The sequence below is a fragment of the Mastigoproctus giganteus genome, chromosome 10, assembly GCF_048544385.1.
Source record: "Mastigoproctus giganteus isolate SK-2022 chromosome 10, ASM4854438v1, whole genome shotgun sequence".
In the NCBI taxonomy this organism is placed as follows: domain Eukaryota; kingdom Metazoa; phylum Arthropoda; class Arachnida; order Uropygi; family Thelyphonidae; genus Mastigoproctus; species Mastigoproctus giganteus.
Genome location: NC_143584.1, coordinates 106,780,337 through 106,803,339, shown reverse-complemented (window position 1 = coordinate 106,803,339; position 23,003 = coordinate 106,780,337).

Genomic DNA, 23,003 nt, shown 5'->3' with positions numbered 1-23,003 from the left:
GAAGGGTTTCTGCTTTCGTAAAGTTGACTACATTGGTCTGAGACAGTATTTAAATTCTATATGATCGGAACAACTGATAATGTTACCAACAGAAAATTCAAAATGGGAAGCATTAAAAGAATTAATCTTGGAAGCCACTAGGCTTTTCATACCAACAAAGAAATATTGTTAAAGATTTAGGCTTAAATGGATGTCAGATGAACTAATTAGACGTGTAACACAGAAGAAAAATGCATTGGATATATATATATATATATATAAATTAATATGTGGCACAGTAGCCTATGATAGATATAAGCTGGTCTGTAACCAAGTTACAAAGGAGGTTAGGTAGCCGAAGGCAGATTACGAGAAATCTTTGGCAAAGGGTGCAAAGAAAAACAGCAAAGAGTTCTTTACTTATGTAAACTCTCGAAGGAAGGGGATGAATCAGATTGGTCCACTTGATATCGATGGTTCAACTGGTGATGATCCTGCTCAGGTAGCTAAAAAACTAAATGAATATTTTGCATCGACATTCACACATGAGGAGTTATTCAGGGAGGGGGAATGCCTGAGGTGTATTCAACTCTGGCAGTGAGCTAGATAATGTTGTAATAACTGAGAGTAAAGTGGAGGAGAAATTGTTGAAGATAAACACAAGAAAGGCACCTGGGCTGGTTGGAATCTATCCAGTTATATTAAAGGAAGTAAGCAAACCCTTAGCCATAATTATGACTAATGTCCATGTATACTCATGTATACTCCATGGACTGGAGATGTGCAAATGTGACCCGAATCCACAAAGGGGGATCAAAGGGTGACACAGGTAATTACAGACCTGCTAGTTTAACATCTATTCCGGGGAAATTAATGGAGGCACTGGTTAAAGATGCACTGCAGGTTCATCTAGACAAGACTTCAGTTATAGCTCGGACACAGCATGGGTTTGTTAAGGGGAAGTCTTGTCCGACTAATTTGATTGGATACTATGATGTAGTCACAAAGGAACTGGATGCAAAGAATAACTTTGATATCATATATTTGGATCTTAGAAAAGCCTTTGATACTGTTGCACATGGAAGACTGGTGCACAAATTGGAGCGGTCTGGCATTGGAGGCAAATTGCTGCTATGGGTAAAGGGATGGTTGAGTGGGAGAAGACAGAGAGTGGTAATCAATGGACAGTGCGCTTTGTGGACTAATGTTATTAGTGGAGCCCCCTCAGTTTTAGTGTTGGGTCCATTATTGTTTTCTGTATTTATAAATGATATTGATGATTGTATATCAGGCTTAATGTCCAAGTTTGCAGACGATACGAAGGTTGGCAGGGTTGTTAATGATACTGATGACAGTACACTGCTGCAACATGATCTAGAAAAGTTGAGCAGATGGGATGAGAGGTGGCAAATGAAGTGTAACATTGACAAATGTAAAGTACTACGTATGGGAAGCAGTAATCCCAGAGTAACATATGAACTCTGTGGTACCACACTGACAGTGGTAGAGAATGAAAAGGATCTGGGGGTAATTAATTGTGCAGGCAGATATGAAATTTTCTGAGCAGTGCAGATGGTCTGCAAGAGTAGCTCATGGTGTCTTGTCAATGATATACAGGAATATTTCTATTAGGGATAAGGAGATGATTATCCCCTTGTATAAAGCAATGGTCAGGTCACACCTTGAGTACTGTATACATGTCTGGAGGCCTCATTTTAAGAAGGATGTAGAGCTGTTGGAACGAGTACAGAGAAGGGCAACAAGATTAGTGAAGTGAATAAAGGGTTGCTCTTACGATGAAAGACTTAAGTTTTGCAAATTACAGTGTCTGGAGACTAGGCACCTGCGAGATGATCTGATTGAGGTGTATAAAGGCTTGAATGGTTTGAGTATGCTCAATGTGGATGGGATTCTTCCTCTTGCTCAGAATAATCCTGAGAGGGCATAAATTCAAATTGAGGAAAGACGGTTGTAGGATAGATGTGCGGAAGTTTGCCTTTAGCCAGCGGGTGGTTGATTGGTGGAACAAACTTCCATCTGTCGTAGAAGTTGACAGCTTAAACAGATTCAAGGCAGAACTTGACAAACATTTGGAGTGAGTGGGTTGGTGAAATAATGGTTTTTTTTTTTTTTTTTTTTTTTGGCTGATGCTATATAAGCTTGCTTACTTGCATCATGTGCCTTTGCTAATGCTAACTTATATTTATTTACCTCAAACTCTTAAAAGTAAAAAAGCTAATGTTAATGTGAAAAATCGAGATAATCAGTGTTTCATTTGGAATGAATTAGCTGCTTTACTTCAAGTTAAAACTCATTCTGAAAGAATTTCACTTTATATCAAAATGCATTAAATTTTAAAAATATTTCTTTTCCTGTTTTACTAGATGATATTCCTAAATTTGAAAAACAAAGCAATATTTCTATGCATTTTTAATATTACCAAAAAAGTTAAATTTGCCCTCTACTGATAATGGAAAAAAAATTAGATAAGCATGTGAATCTATTCTGTATGAAGAAACATCTTGAAAATGACAATACTATTAAAGAAAATTATTGTTGGATAAAAGATATGGCAAGATTAGTATGTTCACAGGTGAATAATTGCAAGGAAAAAATGTGTATGATATGTGTTTAATATATTTTTATTCAGATGAAAAATTAAAACATCTAATAGGCTGTGAAGAACACAGACCTGTAAAAGTTAAGATGCCTGAAGCTGATTCAATCTTTTTTCACAAAACAAATCATTCATTAATAATTCCTTTAGTTATTTATGCAGATTTCAAAAGTCATACAGTCAACCCTCGATTTGTGCAGTTTCCCTTTGAACGGTCACATATTTACTACCAAAATTTTAGATTGCACAGCGAGTTTTGCTACCTGCACAGTTTTTGTTTACGAAGCTTCAAAAATAGGAATGAAGAGCAGATTGTGAAAATTTATTTTTATATGTTTTTTACATGATTGAAGATTTCATTGAAGGAGAAACACATTTCACCATAATAATGTAAAATCCCACAGAATTCTAGATATCGGTATTTCAAATGCAATAAGATCAAGTTTATTACCTGTTTATATTAGATTGCACTAACAGAAAAGCCCAATAAACTGGAAAGTGCTAATTGTTTTATAGTCGTGATCTTCAGAAATGTACTTTAGTAAAATATCACAAATGTATTCAAAACTGATTCTTATAACCAAACATAACAATAAACGGTGATATGTTTTGTTCTATCATTTTGTTTGCTCATTCGTGAACCCCCTTCATCAGTTATCCTACATTAGCTGCTCAGACAGAATCTTTTTATGGTTCACACAATGGTTATGGGTCATGTTTTTGCTGATTTAATATTTTTTGTCTATATAGTGTGTGTGTGTTTAATTAGTGCCATAAATGAAAAACAACAAAAAAAATTTTACTCTTTGAGGAAAAATTAAAAATCGTTAAGGAGTTAGAAAATGGCAAAAAGGTTGTGATATTGACCAAGAAATGCAGCATAAATGAATCTGATTTGATGAATTAGGGAAAAATGCAGAGAAAATTAAAAGTTCAGTTATCTGTTCAACATCATTGGCTGTAAAAAGCACAACAAAGTGAGAAATTGTATCATAGAGAAAACTGAAAAATTACTTTCTTTCTGGATAGGAGATCTTAATCAAAAAAGAATGCTTCTTAGTTCAGATATTATTTGCACCAAAACTCTGCAAATTTTTAATCACCTACAAGAAGCTGGTCCATCCAATGTAGACATCTTTCAGGCCAGTGTAGATACCATCTTTCAGTAAGGGTTGGTTTGAAAATTTTAAAAAACGTTCAAGTCTTCACAATCCAAAATTAATGCGTGAAGCAGCAAGTGCAGATACGGAAGCAGCTTCTTTGTATCCGAAAACTTTAAAGGATGTTATTGCGACTGAGGGCTATCTAGCAAGTGAAGTGTTTAATGCTGATGAGACCTACTTGTTTTGGAAGCATATGCAAGCCAAACATTCATTTCAGAAGAAGAGAAAACTGCCCCATGTTTTAAAGCAGTAAAAGATAGGTTAACACTTTTGTTATGTGGCAATGCAGAGGATGACTGAGTGTAAACTGCTTCTAATTTATACGTCAGAAAATCCTTGTGCTTTTAAAGGAATATCAAAAAGCTCCTTAATAGTTCATTGGAAATAGAGCAAAAAAGCCTGGATGACAGCTAAAATCTTCGAGGATTGGTTTTTAAATTGCTTTTGCCTCGAAACAAAAAGATATTGCACGAAGAAGAACATAGCATTCAAATGCTTGCTCATTCTTGATAATGCACCGTCACCCTGCACATTTGTCTGATCTGCTCCCAAATGTGAAAGGTACCTTTCTTCCAGCAAATACTAGCTTGTTAATTCAGCCGATGGACCAAGGTGTTATAGCTTCCTTTAAACATTATTACCTAAGAAGATCTTTTTTTACAATTGGTAGAAGCTACTGATGGAATAGGCAGTCTTTCAGTTCGAGATTATTGGCAGAAGTATAACATTTTTTATGCTGTAAAAAATATTGAATTCGCGTGGGGTGAAGTTAAGAACTCAACAATGAATGCAGTGTGGAAAAAGCTATGGCCACAAAACTGCACTAAAGAAGCCACGGTCAAAAATGCCAGAGGTAGTTGAGATTGTGAGAATTGGCAAAATAATTAGCGGAGAGGGATTTGAAGAACTGGAACCAGCAGATATCACAGAAGCCCTTGAATCTCATAGAGAACAATTATAAGTGAATGATATTTTTTTGAAATGTGAAGAAGAAGATAACAAAAATGATGAAAAGTAGGAGCAGTGCAAGATTCACTGTCACCTCTATTTGTCAATCCTGGTAATCTGTTAGTCTGTCAACGTCCGCATCAAACTTCCGTCTGTTGATGTGGAAAGTGATAGTTTAAATAAGTTCAAGGAAGAAGTAGACAAACTATTGGAGGGAATGAATAGGTGAAATGGGAGGTGTCATATATTTTTTTTTTTGACTGATGCTTTATAAGCTTCTTTCTTGCAGGTGCCTCCATAGCCAGGTGGGCAGGAGCAGCAGTGCGTAGCACACGCTTCTTGATTAGACCGGGGTTCGAGCCCGCGACCACCAAATACGGAGGATGCGGAAAGGTCAGAGAATGACTACCGCATATCCCCGGAGCAATGTGGCCTTAGTTGCTAATGTTCCAAATAACAAACAAACAAAAACAAACAATCTTTCTTGCATCATTTGCCACTGATAATGTTAATTATTATTATTATTAGCCATATGGTGCAAAGCGATATGTGTATTAGCCATATGGTGCTAATAAATTATTATTAGCCATATGGTGCATCAAAAGCCTGAGGCTTTTGATGCACCAGCCAAAAAAATAATTTCTGAGTTATCCTGAGAGAGAGAGAGAGAGAGAGAGAGAGAGAGAGAGAGAGAGAGAGAGAGAGAGAGAGTGTGCAAGTGAGAAAACATGAGTCAGAAGTAGAAAGGAATCACCCTGGGTGTGCCAAGCCCATACTTACCAGATGTGACTTTTATACTGTTCATCCCCTCTCCCAGGCTAGCAGTTTTCCAATCCACCTAACGCTGCCTTGATACCATCAACTGCTGTTGATACCATCGCTGCTGTTGATACCATCAGCAAATATTCTTGCACTCCTTCTATTTAAGCATATGTTATCCCTCTCCTGTTAACAAGCACAGGCCATGCTGCCAAAAAATTCTATCCCATGAGCCTTGCACGCACACACTCACTCCAGGGCCAAATAGATTGACAAGGTTTTCATCATCTACTGCTTTCTGTTGTGTCTGGGTGGAATTGAATACACTGATATTTAATCATAACGTGACTTTTTCTCAAATTGGCTGGTTAAGTAATTCCTTACATTGGCTTGTTAAGTAATTCCTTACATCTCCTATTCTTAATATTGTTAGTATTATGTGTGTAACATTATCACCTTTTGTGCCCTCATAAGATGATGGTTGCTTTTTATCATCCAGTTTAGCCTCTTGCAGATATACCCTGGTTCTGTTCCACCAATTCTTTTTTACACAGTATATTCTCCATTTCCCTCACAATTGAATCACTGACATCTGCTGCCCCCTGTGAGACCAGAGATCTGTGCCATTGAGGATGTCACTGAGTTGTCTGTTGCTTGAATATGTGCTGTAGCTTTGAGCTGGGAAACAGAGGGCGATGAGTCCCATGCTTTTATTCCTTTGAAGGCATCAACACCTGTTCATCAAGCCTCACACACACAAATCCATCTTCTCTGGGCTATATCATGTCTGGCTAAAAGCTTGTTCCCTCTTTGTAAAGAGGGAACAAGCAGAGCACACTACAAAATACTAATTCGTAAGAGAACTGCTGTCAGCAGTTCGCTCCCAAGCCAAAGTGTTCCTGCTGCTTTGAGCCTTTTACTTTGCTGCTCTAGCCTGAGGCATAATTCTAATCTAAATTTAATTTAAGAATGCTACATGAAACTAAGAGATATAAGTATAATGCTGCACTTTATCCAGATTATTTTGCCACACTGCTTACTATGCTGTTTTAAATAACTTTATGTACTATAGTTGTGTGGATCCTAGAATATGTCCCTGGATTTTTTTACATATACTTTTTTTTTTTTTTTTTTTTTTGATTTGGTAGTTGTTGGCGCATCGGCTTCTGTGGCCATATTGCACCTCCCAAGGTTTTTGCAGTACTTTGATCCAAGCCCGAGGCGGGAATCGAACCCGCGACCTTTGGGTTGCCGGGCAGGTACTTTACCCACTCGGCTAGCCCGGTCGGCACATATACTTTTGAAACACCTTATACAGCTGGGATATTTTTATAACCTTTTATATGGCGCCTCCGTAGCCAGGTGGGAAGGAGCAGCAGTGCGTAGCACACGCTTCTTGATTAGACCCCGGTTCGAGCCCGTCACCACCAAATACGGAGGATGCGGAAAGGTCAGGGAATGACCACTGCATATCCCGGAGCAATATGGCCTTAGTTGCTAATGCTCCTAAAAACCAAATAACAAACAAACAATAACCTTTTATACTTAATAAGGATTTACAGATTTTATTTGTCCTTCATTGAGAAGTGTAAAACCAGAATTTTATCTCATTACTAGAGCTGTTCTTGGCATTTATATTCTTTGTTTTATTATTTATTTCTATTATATATCATTCTTGTTTATGTTTTAGGAGAAAGATGTTCTATTTTTTTTGGACATTGATGAAATGAAATGGCTATATCTGTCTTCTAGGCACATTAAACAAAAAATAAAATTGATTAATAGTTTTCTTTCACAGACTGTCAGCATAAATATTTCTCCTTGTGGTAAGTTGAATATTGTTCAATAATTAATAAGTTTTCATATTTAGAATCATTTTATAGTTATACATATATTTGTTTTATATTACAGGGATTGAGGGAAAGTGACATCAACTAAAAATGACAGAAAAAAATTTGTTTATTATTGTGTAGTTATTGAATATATTCCTTCAGTATATCTGGTTCTTTAATTTTGGGGAGTAGGTCAAAGTTAAATAATCACTGCATTGATAAAAGTATGACAAAATTTTATTAAATTGGTGCAATATATAGCAGAAAATTAATAAACTGGTGCAAAGTGTGATACAAATATTCAATAAATGTGAAAAAAATTGACAAAAAATGTTCATGCCAAATCTTCAACTAAATGAACATTTTTCTCATATAATTCTTTGTCTGATACTACTTATTGTAAAGTTTTCAAAACCATTTTGGCCTCAGGATTTGAGTAGAATTGTTTTAAGTTTGAATGTCCTTATACAGGGTGATTCAAAATCTGTGCAGTCCAACTATCAGTAATCAAATTTTATCAATTCTTTTACTGTCAGATTGTGCAATCAATAATTATAGTACAGTAAAATCTGTAAAATCTTTATATCCTGAATTATTTAAAATCTGGCATATTTTACAAAAAAAATCAACATTTTACAATCTGGCACTCATATTAATAATTGCATTTGCCTTTAAGGATGCATGCAAAAAAAAGAGTGACATTTACTTCTCCATGAAATGTATTCTTCAGAGTGACATTTATTTCTTTATAGGAATTGTCTTTTCATCTGTTTTTGCAGCCAGCAGGATTTAAGCTGCATAGATATTGCAATGGTTTTAATTCTCATAGCAGAACAAACTTGCATTTGCAACAGTATTACATTACTTTCAAACAAATGATTTCTCCAAAAGGTTAATTGGGCACTACTTTAAAAGATGACTATTTCAGGACTAACTGCTCCTTCATCAGATAGTCTTTAGTGACAACACTTGGACATAACAGTTGTAAAGTTGTTCTATGTGAGTTGCCATGCTGTATGTGAAATCACTTTTCAAAATTTTAATATAACTAAAGCTGTTATAAAAAGTAGTGCAATACCAGGATGACTTATTGCAAAGGCAAGTTTGATTTGCTGTGAGAAATAAGATCATTGCATTATCCCTGCAGTTTAACTCATGCTGGCCACAAAAACAGATGAAAGGACAAGATAATTATTATAAATGTAAATGTAAGCTTATAAATGTAAGTTTAGCTGTTTGTAAAATATTATTGACATGTGCTTCTCCTAAACTGTTGAATCACTAGGCGTAGAACTTTCTAAATGGAAAAAATTTAAAATCTGGCACCTCTGAATATCCGAGGGTGCTGATTTTAAAAAGCTTACTCCAATTATAATCCCCTCGACATGGGCACCTGTACGTGGTGAGGGGACCTCCCAGTGATGCTGCTCCCAGAAAATGCTGGTTTTCCAGATTAGCATCACTGGGATCTAATGCCCATACCTTGGTTCCAGGGTTACATCATTGGAATCCAGCGTGTGCGGCCATGCGCCACGACCCGTGGAATTCGAAAATGGGGATCCTGGTGGGTCAGGGGCCCAGCCTTAATACATCACTTTGGCCCCTGCTTTGACAAGACGGGTGATCCCAGACCGGCCCGACTGGGATCAATCAGCGGGTGGTTCTTACTGCTAGGGTCAACTGCGTTCCAATAAGTCTCCCCCCCCCCCCCCTTTGGTCCTGGGACGGGATCAAGGCTTATTGGAAATGTGGGTATGGTGCTCCTAAGTAAGCTTGATGTCCCATTTGTGTACACAGTATCTGCTAGTTCACGAATGGGTGTCCCCTCGTAGGGCTCCACGGTGGGTGAGGTTAGGGCATCGGAAATTTTTATCTTACTCATATGAGTAATTCAAATTCTATTTCTTTTGGGGCTCCAACAAGGCCCTACCTAATCGAGATGAAACCACAGAAAACACCTCTGCAAAAAGAGCCAGAATTGAGGATACACCACCACCATCAGTGACACCGCTTTTCCTCATTCACCATTCCACCGGAGAGCAGTCAATTGGAAAGATGTCACCCTTCTTTATCCAGAAAGGATTAGAAGGGTTGGCAGGATCATCCAAATCTGTAAAATGACTGCATTCTGGCATCCTTTTGGTCGAAGCTATAAATATAAAACAGGCGGAAAAAATCCTGAAGGCCACATCAATAGGGGGAATACTTATCACCATAACCCCCCACAAAACTTTGAACTCTTCATAAGGTGTCATTTCAGAGTGTGACCTTCTTCATGTCTCTGAAGAAGAGATCTGCTCTGAATTGAAAGAACAAGGAGTGTGATGGCTGTCAAAAGAATATCAATGCGAAACGATGGGAATCTTCTCTCTACCCGAGTTCTCATCCTAACATTTAACACCCCACGGCCTCCAAGTTCCATCAAAGCAGGATACTTAAACTGCCCAGTGAGGATTTATATTCCAAACCCATTGAGGTCTTTCAAATGCCAAAAATACGGCCACTCACAAACAGCTTGTCGTGGTAACCCTGCCTGTGCTCGATGTTGTGCGAAAGACCACGAGAGCAAGGAATGTTCAGCTTTCAAACCAATCTGTGTAAATTGTCAACAAGAGCATCCTGCTTACTCCAGAGCATGCCAGCGGTGGAAGGATGAAAAAGAGATCCAAAAACTGGAAACAGAGCTGAATATCTCCTACCCAGAGGCTAGAAAACGCATAAAACCAATAAATAGCGGGAAGCCTTCATACCTCAGAATGTTTCTGCGAAGTGCACTATCGGTACATAAACAGAGATGACTGCACCACCAAGAGAGTCATTCATTCTGATTGCAGGCTATTTATTGAGTTTACAAAAACCCACCAAAAAAACACAGTCAGCTGCCACTCCTATATCCGTACCTCCTAGTGTTCCACCACTACCAAAACCAAGTGGTAAAAAAGAGCAACCAATAATAACAGAAACAATGGATGTAGAGGACAAGGAGGTACCGGACGAATCAGTCTTGGAACTCTTTGTGGAGGAAGAAATGGACACCGGACAGCATCCATACTTTCCAAAAAGAGATAAACCCAAGACCGATAAAAGTAAGCCCTCAGCAACTCAGAAGCCGCCTGATGGACCCACCAAGCCAAAATAATGGCTAAATTCCTACAATGGAATTGTCGTAGATTCCGGCGAAATATTGATGACATCGAGGCCCTCCTGCAAAAGCACGAGCCAGTTTGCTTTTGCTTGCAGGAGACTTACCTAAAGGCAAATGATGATCCCACCATGCCTAACATCTTAATTTTTTGTAAGGATAGAATTGCAGATGGTCCTGCTCATGGAGGAGTTGCTATCCTTGTGGGCAACCAGAACTCAGTTCAGCCCTTGCTAATTACAACCAGCCTAGAGGCTGTTGCAATTTGCCTTACAATGAGATTTTTATTAACCGTGTGCTCTATTTATTTGCCACCTGGGACTGACATCTCCCAGGAAGATCTTGATGATCTTGTAATGCAGTTGCCTTCCCCTTTCTTACTTTTCGGGGATTTCAATGGACATAATACCCTGTGGGGTAGTGCTAGCATCAATGGAAGGCTAAATGACAATGATCTCTCCCTTCTAAAAATGACGCCTCCGTAGCCAGGTGGGCAGGAGCAGCAGTGCGTAGCACATGCTTCTTGATTAGACCGGGGTTCGAGCCCGTGACCACCAAATACGGAGGATGCGGAAAGGTCAGGGAATGATCACCGCATATCCCCGGAGCAGTATGGCCTTAGTTGCTAATGCTCCTAAAAAACTAAATAACAAGAACCCTTCTAAATATTGGAACAAACACCTTCTTCCACTTGCCTACCTGTATGTTTTCTGCTATTGATCTATCTATCTGCTCCTCTTCTCTTCTCCCTTTACTCACTTGGGAAGTGGAGGAGAACCCATTCGGAAGTGATCACTTCCCAACATTATCAACATTGATAGGCTCCTGACTGACTGCAGAGATGTCAAAATTTGCCAGGTGTTGAAAGGCACTCCAGTCAGCCTGATTAAAGTTGCAGTCACATACGTAACAGACAATATTGTCCATGCAGCTGCAACTACAATTCCAACAACGTCCACCTGGTTTCCTCCATTTCCATGTGACACACTCCTTTTTGCTGAGGGCTAATGACCCTCCTATGTGTGAGCAATGTGACACCATTTTATCCGTTCAACATATTTTATGCGATTGTACCAGTTTTAGAAATGCTCGTTTTACCCCTTTTACCCATCTTTCTGAGTCATATACACTCAGTCAGATTTTAAATGACAATGTGTCAGCAGTTTTTAAATTTTTAAAATTGATTAATAAATATACATTCATCTGAAATATACAATTTGCTTTTATCATTGTACTGATTTCATTTATTGATATGTCTGTATATATATGTAACTTTTCGATGAAGTAACCTTTTTAAAAGTTTTTAACTTTAATTTTAACCTTTTTGTGGTGCACTGTAACCTTGCTGTTTTTGTGCCACAAAAATCAAAATCAAATCAAATTAACCAATTATAATAAATGTTGAAATTGTCCACCTTCTTTTCAAATACATGCATGGACCCTTTTCCTCATATGTGATGATACCTTTTATAATGTTTGCATGTCTGTGTTTGCAATTTCATTTTGTATTCACTTTCAGTTCCTCCAGTGTGTGGAAACTATTTTTCTACACTTCGTGTGCCTTTCAAATAAACTCCTCAAATAATCATTTAGTGATGTTAAATCTGGACAGTTTAGCAGCCACAGACTTTTTGAATATGTCATGATGGTTATGTCACAAAACAAACTAATATGGTTGAGTCTGTGTAAGTGAAACCTGATAACCACTGTTCTGTGTGTATGGTATTGCCACCAATGTGTTTTGTAAGACTTGTGTGTAGCAATGAGAAATTAACTCTTTGAATTTGTGTTATTTGAATATTGAATCACTGTGTTTTTTCAACTTTGTTGGGAGATGTGTGCAGTTTAGCTCATTAACACTTTATGTACACCTAACCTGATTTTTTTTTTGGGTTATAAATTGCTGAGTGGTAGGAGCCAGAATAAGATTTACAATGGTGAAGAAATATTAGCCATTCCTTTGTGATTTTTATTGTTAGCCTTATAGGCATACGAATTTTTTTTTTTTTTTTTTTTTATAAAAAGTGGCTTAAGGTACTTTTTGCAGTTCTTGAACATGTCAGAAGACTAACTGATGACAGCAAAAGGCGACTACCTCATCCTGTTGGTTGTATTATTGATGTGAAAATATCTTTGGTGGCACCTACTAAATTTTTCAGACTGAAGTAAACCGATTGGTAACAAAAATTTGAGACAGAAGTGACATCACTTCCTAAATGATGCTAACAATGGTAACTCAGTCACTAATGTTGATTTGGTAGAACAAGTAGTGGATGTGAGCATAAAACATTACATCGTTCATACAAAATATTTCGGACAGAAGTAAAACTGATTGGTATCAAAAATGCGAAACGGAAATGACACAAATGACTAACTCAGTCACTAATGTTGATTTGTAGAGTAAGTAGCGGGTGTGAGCGTAAAACATTAGATTGTTCCATAACTTCGGTTGTAGCTGTTGAATTTTAAACATTTAAATGGGTTTGATTTTCATCAAAGATGTTTTCACGTAAAATAAAACACCTTGCATGCGTACAGGGTACACACATGGTTTCTTTTTCTTTAGTCCTTTGGCAATTACGAACATGTGAAAGTGGTGTCTAGTGCTTACATAAATAATAGACCCTGATCACTATTGCTTTGCAGGGCTTGGACCGTGATCATTCTTGGACAGTATACTAATTTTGAATCATCCTGTATTTTTCGAACTTTACTGGGAGATAATTAAACAGTTTTGCATACACTTAAACTGATTTTTTTTTTTTTTGTGGTGTTGTTAGATTGTTGGTTTTTCCCCTGTGTCGTTCAGTTAATTTAGCATACAGATAAAAGTTAGTAATGTAAATAAATTTAAAAGCTTTTAATTTCCAAGATCACAGCAAGAGGTTCTGAAGGTAGCTGATACAGGCTAGTTTGGGAAGTCAGCAAGTTTGATCGTATGTGAATGTAACACTAGCAAGCAAAGTAAACACCAGTATTTTCACCTCATCATGTGACTGAAGTTTAATGTGCAATGGCTGGTACAGAAACTTTTTTTTTGTATGCCTCCCTTCGCTAGGTAGCAATTACCACTTCTGGAAGTAGTGACTAAATCTTGAACAGATTTCTGGAAACCTGTCCATGTGCAGCTTCAGTTTTGATCCTTGAACATTATTATAATATTACAGTGTGGCATTAGAGGCAAATTGCTGCTATGGATAAAGGAGTGGTTGAGGAGGAGAAGACAGAGATTGGTAATCAATGGACACTGCTCATTATGGACTAATGTTATTAGTGGAGTCCCTCAGGGTTCAGTGTTGGGTCCATTGTTGTTTTGTATATTTATAAATAATATTGATGATGGTATATCAAGCTTAATGTCCAAGTTTTCAGACGATATAAAGGTTGGCAGGGTTGTTAAGGACACTACTGACGCTATGCTGCTGCAACAGGATCTGGAAAGGTTGAGCAGATGGGCTGAGAGGTGGCAAATGAAGTTTAACATTGACAAATGTAAAGTACTACATATGGGAAACAGCAACCCCAGAGCAATGTATCAACTCTGTGGTACTACACTGACAGTGGTAGAGAACGAAAAGGACATGGCGGTAATTGTGCAAGCAGATATGAAGTTCTCTGAGCAGTGCAGATGGGCTGCAAGAGTAGGTCATGGTGTCTTGTCAATGATATACAGGAATTTTTCTAGCAGGGATAAGGAGGTGATTATTCCCTTGTAAAAGCAATGGTCAGGCCACACCTTGAGTACTGTATACAGGTCTGGAGGCCTCATTTCAAGAAGGATGTAGAGTTGCTGGAACGAGTACAGAGAAGGGCAACAAGATTAGTGAATGGAACAAAGGGTTGCTTTGTTCCATTCACGAATCCCATCACCATTGAGCATGCTCAATGCTGATGGGATTCTTCCTCTTGCTCAGAATAATCACCTGAGGACATATTGAGGAAAGGCAGATGTAGGATAGATGTGCGGAAATTTGCCTTTAGCCAGCGGGTAGTTGGTTGGTGGAACAGACTTCCATCCCTTGTTGTGGAAGTTGATAGCCTAAATAAATTTAAGGCTCAGCTGGACAGGTATTTCGAACAAACGGAGGGGTGAAGTGGAAGTTTTTTTTTTTTTTTTTGATTGATGCTGCATAAACTTGCTTTCTTGCATCATATGCCTCTGCTAATGCTAATAATTTGGTGAAAATTGTGGTTTAGTGGATGTCATGTTTCTGTGTCAGCTTACTAACTAATTTTTGACTTCACTAGTGCCTCCGTAGCCAGGTGGGCAGGAGCAGCAGTGCATAGTACACGCTTCTTGATTAGACCGGGGTTCGAGCCCGTGACTACCAAATACGGAGGATGCGGAAAGGTTAGAGAATGACCACCGCATATCCCCCAAGCAATATGGCCTTAGTTGCTAATGCTCCTAAAAACCAAACAACAACAGCACAACAGTTGACTTAACCTACAAGCTGCACCTCTAACAGTAATAAATTTCACTGGCTAATATAACTGCTGCCAACAGGACCATTGGTGTCTTTTACATAATAATTTGTCATATGAGGCCATTGTCATTGGAAATTCAATGCTGTGTTGTTGTCACTACTTTTTTCTACCCTTTATACATATTTTTATATATATTTGCATGTGGTACAGTCAAAATGTTCCTGGACTTGCATATTAAATGTAACTAAACTGAGATATAGCCACTCTCAAAACACACTCTCTCTTTGAGCTGTAATAGACTTTTACGCTGTTGGTACAATTGCTGCTAGCACTTTTGGAAGTCTTCTTGAGCTGCATCAGAAACCTCTTCTTTGTTGCAGATTAAATAGCCAGCGCCTCTGTAGCCAGGTGGGCAGGAGCAGCAGTGTGTAGCACACCCTTCTTGATTAGACCGGGGTTCGAGCCCGTGAGCCACCAAATATGGAGGATGTGGAAAGGTCAGGGAATGACCACCGCATATCCCCGGAGCAATATGGCCTTAGTTGCTAATGTCCCTTAAAAAAAAAAAAAAAAAAAAAAAAAAAATCCCAATTAAAGCCACAGGCTTTCTTAATTGCTTCCTTATTTAAAGCCTGTGGCTTCCAATTAAGGAAATCACAGGCTTTTTCCGCACTGGCAAAAAAAAACAAAAAACCCCACAAACCAAGTAGATAAGAAAATACAAATTATATGCTTCCCTCCTCATATAGGAAACTATCCAGTTGACCTTTGAATTTATTTAAACTGTCAGCCTCAACTACCTTTGAGGGTAACTTGTTCCAGCAATCAGCTACTCAACTCGCTGGCTAAAAGAAAATTTCCTATAATCTAATCTAAACCTCAACCTTTGTATTTATGACTCCTAGGTCTGGAATTCTTTATAACAGTGAAAATTCCACCTTCATTCATTTTGCTAATTCGTCTCAGAGCCTTATAAACATCAATCAGGTCACCTGTGAGGTGCCTGTTTGCCAAGCTCTGTAGCCTACATAATCAGTCTTACCTCATATGGTCATCCTTATGCTGATCTCACCATTTGAGTTACCTGTCTTTGGACCCTTTCAAGAAGCTTAATGTCTTTTTTCAGATGTGGTCTCCATATTTGAACACAGTATTCCAAATGAGATCTTACAACTGCCTTATGCAGTTGGATTATGATTTCACTATCTCTACAGGATAAAGTTCTATAAATCATCAGTAGGACACAATGGGCTTGCTGGCTGCCGGTTTACACCATTCAGAAAATTCAGAAAACTGTATATCTGCCTGTATCTTAACTCCCAGTTTTTAATTCAGTTTCCTCTACTGTTTTCAATTCATTCCCACTAAGCGTATAATTTATTTTGGAGGTTCTACTACCCAAGTGTATGATTTTGAATTTTGCTGCATTAAAACCTAATTGCCAATTTTCTGACCACTCTTGCAGCCTGTTCAAGTCATCCTGAAGGAGTGCTGCTTGGTACTTATTATTAACTACTTTACCAATCTTTACATCGTCTGCATTTTGACATCAAGCTTTCTATCCCATTGTTGATGTCATTTATGGAAATGAGTAACAACAGTTGTCCGAGAATCGATCCCTGGAGAGTTCCACCCTTGATGTTGCAAAAACCTGAAGGATATCCATTAATCACAACCCTTTTCCTTCTGCCCTGCAGCCACCCAGCAATCCATCTTAGAATCTTTCCAATTATCTAAACAGGTTATCTTAATCTGTTTCATCTTATACTGTGTCAAAATAGTTTACTAAGTTAATTAAAGATTAAATTGAATTAAAGACTAATAGAGCAAGCTTATCTGCGAAAAGATCTAAACCTCCCAAACACTTCCTAATTTATTTCACAAATATATGTGGTCTCAATTCGAATCTCAATGATGTCCATTTCCACTTGCAGTCTGCCAAACCCCGTGTATTTTTTCTGACAGAATCTCAGTTATCGGTTGATTCAACTACTGCTCATCTCAGATGCCCAAATTATTCACTGTATGATTCTTTTTGCCTCAAAGGTGGTACATGTGCATATATCCGTTCTGATATTCCCCGTTAGAGACTTGCTAATTTGGAATCTCCTCTCTTCGATCTTCTCTGGCTTAAAATCTCTCTACCTCATTGTGTCAAATTCATCTGTTGTCTCTACCGTTCGTCCAACTCCACTAATCACTTGGAGCTCTTTGACTTCCTCTCTTTGCAACTTGACTTTCTCCAGTCCAACTTTCCTAACAGTGAAGTAATTTTCCTTGGTGATTTTAATGTTCACAACTCCAGCTGGCTTCTGTTTTCTAGTCACACCGACCCAGCTGGTCGAGATGCTGAGGCTTTTGCAATTACTAATGACCTTGCACAGATTGTTCATTTACCTACAAGCATACCGGACAATCCTAATCATAGAGCCAACACGCTTGATCTTTTTCTCACAAAAAACCCTTCTAAGTACACGGTTGAAGTGAGAGGTCCTTTAGGCACTTCAGATCACAACTTGGTGATCGTCTCTTCTCCAATGGAGCCTTTATCTCATGGCTATTCCCAACCTAGTGTTGTTTGGCATTACAAGAATGCAAAATGGGATGACCTGCGAGACTTCTTTTCTTCTTTTCCTTGGTCGGATTACTGTTTCAAAACTTCTGATGTCAACGTTTGCTCAGATCGTGTCAGTGAAATTATTCTTGCAGGAATGGAATCCTTTATCCCACACTCCACTTTAAAATCTCTTCCTTTATCTAAACCTTGGTTTTCCAATAAATGTGCTAAGGCTGTTCAAGAGAAAAACGTTGCATATCATAATTGGCTTGTTTCTAATTCTTCAGAAATTTAGCATTAGCATTTTCTGCGTACACCAAAGCTCGCAACAATTGTAAAGCAGTTATAATCAGTCTAAACTAGAGTTTGAACAGGCTAAGAGTAAAAAACTTGCTTATTACCCTAATGGTAGCTGAGCATTCTTGTCTCTTGCCAAAGCTATTGGTTGCAACTTTTGCTCATTTCTGCTCCCACCTCTATCCAAACCAGATGGTTCTGTTGTCACTTCAGCCAAGGATAAAGCTGACCTTCTAGCATCCCATTTTTCTTCCAATTCATGTATTAATGATCTTGGTAAAATACCTCCCACCATTCCCAACACACTCCATTCAATGCCTCCTGTGGTCTTCCACAGGAGGCATTGAATGGAGATGTCAGAAGGATGTCAGAAGCATTTTGACGAATCTTGATGCTAAGAAAGCTCCAGGTCCTGATGGTATTTCTCCACTTGTTCTCAAAACCTGTGCTCCTGAACTTACTCCTATTCTTTGCCACCTTTTTTCACTTTCTTATTCCAAAGGTGTTTTTCCTTCTGCTTGGAAATTTGCTCACATCCAGCCAGTTCCTAAAAAGGGTGACAAATCACTCCCATCCAATTATCATCCCATTGCAATTACTTCTACTCTTTCTAAAGTAATGGAGAAATCAATTAAAAGCCAACTCTTAAACTACCTAGAAACCTTCCGTCTGATCAATGATCGCCACTATGGATTCCGTCAGTGTCGATCCACTGGTGATATTCTGGTGAAATAGATGGGTATATGGGATGGGTAACTAAGAATAGGAGTAGGAGCATGTATGCTTGCATATATACCAATGCTAGAAGTATAGTAAATAAATTTGATGAATTTGAAGTGTTGGTCAAGACATCAAAGGCGGATATTGTTGGGATAGCAGAGACGTGGTGTCACACAGATATAAGGAATGCAGAACTGGAATTTGGGGAGTACAATGTGTACAGAAAGGATAGACAGGATAGAAAGGGAGGAGGTGTTATGCTGTTAATTAAGAAAAACATAAAATCAAAAGAATTGCATCCAGTTGATATAGATGAACAGTGCCCTGTTGAGTCAGTTTGGTGTGAAATAAGCACTGCAAAAGCAAAAATAAGAGTAGGAGTGTGTTATAGGCCTAATGACTCGAATGAGTACAATGAACAATTGTATAGAGAAATAGAGTGGGCTAGTAAATCGGAATGTCTTATAATGGGCGATTTTAACTTCCCAGATATTGACTGGAACTTGTGGGTTGGTCACTCACACACTAGTCAGACTTTTGTGGATTTATTGGATGATTGTTTTCTGCAGCAGCATGTTCGAGAGGCAACCAGAGAAAGTAATACTCTTAATCTGGTTATCAGCAGTGATCATTCGTGTATTAAGAATTTGCAGATAAAGGAACCACTAGGTGGCAGTGATCACAGTGTACTGATGTGGGATTTACTTAAGGATTTAATTACCATCAGGGGTAAAGGAAAGGGTTTTTGCTTCCATAAAGGTGAGTACAGTGGTCTCCGACAGTTTTAAATTCTGTACAGTGGGATAAACTGACGATGTTACCAACAGTAAATTCTAAGTAGGAAGCATTCAAGGAATTAATCGTGGAAGCTTCTAAAAGTTTCATACATATTAAGAAATATTGTTCAAGGTTTAGGCCTAAATGGTTATCTAATGAACTAATGAGACTCGTAATAGAGAAGAAAAATGCATGGGATGCATATAAATTATCAAGCGACTCAGAAGCCTATGGCAGATATAAGCCAGTCTGTAATTAGGTGACAAAGGAGGTTAGGCAGGCGAAGGCAGATTACGAGAAATCCTTGGCAAAAGATGCTAAGAAAAACAGCAAGGATATCTTTACTTATATAAACTCTAAAAGGAAGGGGATGAATCTGATTGGTCCACTTGACATCGATGGTTCGACTGTTGATGCTCCTGCTCAGATAGCAAACAAACCTTTGAGTATTTTGCATCTGCATTCACACATGAGGAATTATTAAGGTTTGAAAATGGCAGAAGGTTATCAAATTGTAGCAGCATACTTAATGATTTTGTAATAACTGAAAGCAAAGTGGAGGAGAAATTGTTGAAGTTAAACATAAGAAAAGCACCTGGGGTGGATGGGAACTATCCAGTTATATTAAAGGAGGCGGCAAAGCAACTAAGCAAACCCTTAGCCATAATTATGAGTGCGTCCTTGAACTCAGGGGAGATTCCCACGGACTGGAGATGTGCAAATGTATCCCCAATTCACAAGGGGGGGGGATCAAAGGGTGACACGAGTTATTACAGACCAGTTAGTTTAACTTCTGTTCCGGGTAAAATAATGGAGTCACTGGTTAAAGATGCATTGCAGGATCATCTAGACAAGACTGCAGCAATAATTCAGACACAGCATGGGTTTGTTAAGGGAAAGTCTTGTCTGACAAATTTGATAGGAGATTATGATGCGGTTACAATGGAACTGGATGCAAAAAATAATTTTGATATCATATATTTGGATTTCAGGAAAGCTTTTGACACTGTTGCGCATGGAAGACTATTGTACAAATTGGAGCAGAATGGTATTAAGGGTAAGTTGCTACAATGGATAAAAGGATGGTTAAGTGGGAGAAGACAGTGGGTGGTAATCAATGGGTGCTGCTCTTCTTGGACTAATGCTATTAGTGGAGTCCCACAGGGTTCAGTGTTAGGTCCACTGTTGTTTTGTATATTTATCAATGATATTGATGAAGGTATATCAGGCTTATTGTCGAAGTTTGCAGATGATACAAAGGTTGACAGGGTTGTTAATGACAGTAATGGCAGTGTGCTACTGCAACAAGATCTAGATAATTTGGGCAGATGGGCTAAGAAGTGGCAACTGAAGTTTAACCTTGACAAATGCAAAGTACTGCATATGGGTAGAAGTAACCCCAGAGAAACGTACCAACTGTGTGGTACTACACTTAAGGTGGTAGAAAATGAAAAAGACCTGGGAGTAATTGTGCAGTCAGATATGAAGTTTTCTGAGCAATGCAGACAGGCTGCCAGGGCAGGTCATGGGGTTTTGTCAATGATATATAGGAATTTTGCTAGCAGGGAAAAGGAGGTGATTATCCCTCTGTATAAGGCAATGGTCAGGCCACACCTTGAGTACTGCTTACAGGTCTGGAGGCCTCATTTTAGGAAGGATGTAGGTTTACTTGAGCGTGTACAGAGAAGGGCAACAAGATTTGTGAGGGGAATGAAGGGATCCTCTTACCAAGAGAGGCTTAAGTTCTGCAAATTGCTGGAGGCTAGGCACCTGCGCGGTGATCTCATTGAGGTATATAAGGCCTTGAATGGGTTGAGCACGCTGAATTCTGATGGGATCCTTCCACTTGTTCAGATTACGAACCCATGGGAGCATAAATTCAAATTAAGAAAAGACAGATGTAGATTAGATGTGCGGAAATTTGCCTTTAGCCAGCGGGTGGTTAATTGCTGGAACAAACTTCCATCTGTCATTGTGGAAGTTGATAGGTTGAATAAATTTAAGGAGGAACTGGACAGGCATTTGGAGGGAATGGTGTGATTTTTTTTTTTTTTTTTTTTTGGCTGATGTTGCATAATCTCATACACTTGCTTTCTTGCGTCAAATGCCACTGCTACTACTACTACTACTACTACATATCAGGAAACAAGAAAATAACTACTTCTTGGTGCTCCAAAATGCTACCCCCAGAGGGTGTTGGACAGAGCAATTAGAAGAGTAGAGTCCACCTGTAATGAGCAGTTTGCCCCTGTGAGCACCACATACATTCCCTAATATCGAGGCCTTTCAGACCACATTGCACATATAATTCTGGGGTGTCAGATACGCTGTGTACAACTCCCAGGTCGGAGGTTGCGCACAGCGATATCTAGAGTTGAAGACCCCATATCCAAAGAAGCCAGCAGTGGAGTGGTGCGAAATTAAATGCCCGAATTGTGGGGTGTGTTATGTGGGTGAGATGGGGTGGCGATTGAAAGACTGGCTGGGGGGAGCATGTAAACGCAATAAAGTCCGCAAATTATGGGAAGTCTGCTGTGGCAGAACATTTCTGGGAGAAACAACGTCAAATTTCCCCGGAGGATGCTGTCATCACAGATCATGCACAAGGGTTCTTGGACTGTAAATGACATGAGAGCTTACATATTGGAGCAGCTAGCAATACTATTAATAGGGATAGGGGTGTATGTCTACACCCTCTCCTGGAAACTGTCGTTCTTGGCCGTGATGAATGATTTCAGCTAGTGCGCTCCCGAGCCATTTCCGGTCCCGATGTGCAAATGGAAAATTCCAACCGTGGAACCATGTGATGTGTGCCATGGATCTGCTATTTAAGGATGTGCCGCACAGTAAACATATGCTGCTGAGGAAGGAGACTGCTGCCTCCAAAAGCTACAGCAAATTTTTTCGCTTTTAATTTCTATTTTTAATCAGTGTTATTTATATTTTTATTGTAAATATATATCTATTTTATAGTGATTTTATACTTATTTTATTTTAAATAAAATGTTTTTAGTTACAGTATTGAATTTATTTATCTTCTGGCTGGTGTGAAGCTTAATCATCAACATTGTAAAATGGTTTTCTGTTCTTAATTAAGCAACTCAAAAAATTTCTTAGTTTTGAAGCATCTCTTGAGAAATGGAAGTCACCACCTATTCAATCCAGTGTTTCAACTCTGTGATGTTTTTGACTTTTTTTGCATGCAACTAGTCCTTTATAAAGGCATCTTGTTCTATCTTGCTGATAGAACTTGTATGGCTGCATATTTTGAGATGCTGCATACAATTTTAGCATCATCATCATCATCATGAACTTGGTCTGGCTTAGGTCTTTTAAGACCTGTTCCGTTGTAGCTCTTGGAGGTGGTCTTGATCTCGCCATCATTGTCTTGTTTGACCCACATATCTCTCTTGCCTGTAGGTTTGTAGTTAAAGGCTAATTTTGGGATCCGGTCTGGGTTCATTCTTTCTAGGTGGCTGATCCATTTTTTCTGATACCATTTTATGTCATTTACTATGTTATCTACTTTTAATTTCTCGCAGATATCCAAATTTCTTTGGTAATCTAGTCTTGTAAAGCCTAATAATGGTCTTAAAAATCTTGTTTGTGTGCATCTTTCTTATTTATGACCGAAGTCTCACAGCTGTAGAAGAGGGCTGATCTTGAAGTGATATTGTGCAGTCGTAATTTTGTTTCAGTTGTCATTTGTTTTCCAAAGTGGCGTTTAATCGTTCCAGTCATTTTATTATATTTTTGTAGTTTAGCAATTTGAGCATAACTAGGT